Raw genomic sequence first — 3,677 nt, 5'->3', positions numbered from 1 at the left:
ATGCAGTGTAATAACATTTAGGAAGGCACCTTGTGCCTGTAATTGGAGCAACTCACAGAAGTGCCTAAGGGTCTCGGGGCGATGGGAAAAGGTGACCTCTTTTAAACTGGAGATGTCAGGGTTTAAACTGGATCCCTCTGTAGCTGAGCCACTGAGTATGAATATATCTGGCCAAGGAAGTCTATTTCATCTCTGTCTATCAGCCATTTTTCCCCTTCTTACTACAGAACGAAACAAAAAGGTCCACCATTTTCTTGTGCTGTTTGGGAAGGGAGGCACTGTAGCTGTTCCGACTTTGGAATTCCCTCTCTAGGGAAGATTGTATGGCTCTCTTCTTGCAGTCAGCATGGATGGAAAGAAGCCCTTGAAACAAACTGCATGATTAGGAGAAGCAACCAGGCTTCTGCATTCTACAGTGGTTTAATACCAGCAGCACTTACTAGGATGAAGCCCCATTAGTAGGAACAACATAATTTGTTCTCTCCCATTGCCCCTTTGAGCTTACAGTATTGGGGAGAAATACTGACTTTCCCAGCAAAGGGACATTTCTGTGAGTTTATCCCAGTGGTAATGGAAAGTCTTTTTGGCATGGCTTCATCCTAGTTGGACAGTTAAGAGCCATTAGCTTGACAAAATACTTGTTCCTGATGGATCTGAAAAGAGCTAGAGCTAGTTTGATTAAATGAATTAACAAGACTGCCTTCGTTTTTGGACTCTTCCTGATCAAGGAGGCTGTCATGTTAACTGGCTGCACTTCAAAATTCACAACACTAGCCCTGGCATTTTCTCCAGTAGCTCTGGCCCAATGATGAAATGGAACAGGTCTTTCCAGTTTGGGAAGAAGCATACCTGTCTGGTAAATGGCCATCTTTTGCTCACCTGCTTCATCATGGAGTGGAGAGCCACAGAGGGAAAGTTGAACTTCTTGAGCATCATGTTCAGGATCTGGCAATTCCTGCAAAACCCAAGTCAGGCTTTTCAGAACTAATCAGAGAAGAGGAAAATCCAATCGTTCCACTCAAGGAGAGGGGAATTCTGCAGCTGCCCAGAAGTACCCTTGTCACATCTCCACTGAGAAGAAACTGCCAAGTCAGGCAGACACATCAACAACCATGAAGGTTCTGCCAGCATCAGCTATTCAGTTTTGCTCTCATAGGTATCCTCTTGGCAGACAAAGTGGTACACAACAGAACACCCTTATGCCAGTCAGTTCACCAGAGGTTCATCCAAGGGATGCACACTGTGCCAAGCTGGGAAATATCCCAACTAGGATGAAGACATAGCACTCCCTTTCACCCCACCAAAGAAAATCAGACTGGCTCTTGGGGGAGCTGGGTTTGGAAGACTGGAACTCAAACCCCAGTTCAGTGAGGCCTATTTTGTGGCATTGCTGCGATGGTAAATTACGTTTAATCCCTTTCTAGGCTGTCTTAAGCATGTATCATTGGGACAACTAAAAGATTGTATGTACAGCGCTGTGTAAATTTACAGCGCTTCATAAATAAAGGTTAATAATAATAATAATAATAATAATAATAATAATAATAATAATAAGGTTACTATTGTGCGTCTTCAAGTCATTTCAAACTCACAGCATCCTCTCAGGAAAATTTCTCCGGAGGATGTTTGCCATTGACTTATGGCAACCCTCTGAATGAGAGCCCTCCATGAGCCACTCTCATCACCTTCCTTGCTCAGGTCTTGCAAACTCAGGTCCATGGCTTTCTTTATTGAGTCAACCCATCTTAATGTGACATTCAGTTTTTCCCCCCTATCACCTTCTACTTTTCTGAGCACAATTGTCTTTTCCAATGAATTCTGTCATCCCATGTCCAAACTAATAAACCTTTGTTGCTATTGTACGTCTTTGTTTCCAACTTATGGAGGAGACCCTAAGGCAAATCTATCCTAGGGTTTTCTCAGCAGAGGTTTCCTATTGACTTCTGAATCTGAGAGAAAGTGACTGGTCCAAGGCGACTCAGTGGGTTTTCATGGCCAAGTGGGGATTTGAATCCAAGTCTCCTACAATCCTACCCCAACCCTCCAAACATTACATCATGCTGGGACAAGACACAAATAATTTTAATTGGTTAAGTAATAGTGGCTTACAAGAAGAGCTTAAAACTAAATAGAATTAGCACAATGGATAACACAAAAGCTTTAAAAAGTTAGCATGAGATAACAGAAAAGGACATTGTCCCAACATCTCTTCCCTCAACTAACCATGGATAATTTTATGGCTGCCCAGTTTTCTCTACAGATAAAAATTGGAACTGGAAACAGGCAGACCATCAGCTTTCCAACTATAGCTCCCATTATCCTACATCTCTGGTCCTGCTGGGCAGGGCCACATCTGGAGAGCTACAAGCCATGGCTTAAAACATTGTTGGGGATTGAAATCTTTGACTTTCAGGTATTTCAGCTTGCATGGCTAGTGGCAGCGGATTGTGGGTGTTGTGATCCAAAACATCTGGAAGAACCCAGACAGGCAGGCAAAAGAGATTTAAAGCCAAGTGAAACCATTGTTCAACCAGGTATTGTGAGATCAGGAATCTGGGCTATGCTTAGCACCCATTTGCTTTTGCTGGGACAGAGGATAAGCCAGAAGTCAAGACTGCCTGGAATCTTGAATCTTTGCTATGCTGGAAATCTGCCCACAAACCAGTAAGAGATGTATGGAGAAATATAACCAGATAAAAAGCCAGACTTACTTGCAAGTGTTGGTGAATATGATGATAGACCAGTCTTCATGTTCATCCTGGAACATCTGGACCAGGTGGACTAGGTAGGCATCCTTCACTTTCTCAGGCACCAGAAGATAACGTTGGTCCAATTGCTCTACCGTCCGAACTCTAGAGGTTGGGGAAAGAAAGTAAATGGGCGATAAAGTGCCATAAACAGCAAGAACTGGCTTGTCAACACAGATCAATGCAATTGGGGAAAGGGTGACGAGAAAGTTGCACTTGAGAATGGTAAAGAATATCAGAAGTAGCCATATTCTCAGAAAGAAAAACACATACATCTATCTGGCATTCTGGATTCTCTGACCAGTACTAGTTTCCTCCAGAACTTGCAGTCTCTAAAGCTCAGAAAGACCAAACTTGGCATCTAATATCAAAGCAGATGTGCCTTGTACCCATTATACTGATGTGCTGTGCAACGGACCCTATCCCTGCATTGACAATTGGCTATTTCTAATAAGATATTGAGGAATTGTCACAGATAATAAGGGGTTTTTTTTTGGGGGGGGGGAGGCAGAGTACAGCCTTCCCACCCCAACACTTTTCTGGATGTGTAAACTATAGTTCTCATCATCCCCAGCCAACAAGCTATGCTGGCTGAGGAAAATGAGGGACCCAAGACAATTCTGTGGCACCGTGGGAGACTGAATGAGGGCAACGGGGACCGTTGCACTAATACTAATACTAATACTAATACTAATAATATGGTTAGTTATGGGGGACCAAGGCAATTTAAAAATAATCCAGCTGAAGGGGCAGATTCATAATGAGACCGAGGCAGGCCAAGTTCACAAACGCAGAAATGTGTTGCAGGCAATTCATTAAAACAGAAATGATACAGGGGGCGGAGGGGGGAATCCTAATTAAATATACATCAATTTGTGGAGGGAGATTAGGAGAGAAATGGGTTTTTAAATAAGATCTTTGAACAGGGAA

At 43.1% G+C, this 3,677-nt stretch overlaps 1 long non-coding RNA gene across 1 annotated transcript; it reads right to left on the bottom strand.

Moving 5' to 3' along the window:
- Positions 1 to 879: 879 nt before the first annotated feature.
- On the bottom strand, positions 880 to 3,458 carry LOC121918106. Its single transcript, XR_006101156.1, has 2 exons — positions 2,712 to 3,458; positions 880 to 955 (listed from the first exon to the last, which is right to left on the bottom strand). It is a non-coding gene; the product is annotated as an uncharacterized LOC121918106 (long non-coding RNA).
- Positions 3,459 to 3,677: the final 219 nt, after the last annotated feature.

Source organism: Sceloporus undulatus, unplaced genomic scaffold (assembly GCF_019175285.1).
Source record: "Sceloporus undulatus isolate JIND9_A2432 ecotype Alabama unplaced genomic scaffold, SceUnd_v1.1 scaffold_4415, whole genome shotgun sequence".
NCBI lineage: Eukaryota > Metazoa > Chordata > Lepidosauria > Squamata > Phrynosomatidae > Sceloporus > Sceloporus undulatus.
This window is presented reverse-complemented; position numbering and strand designations above follow the sequence as displayed.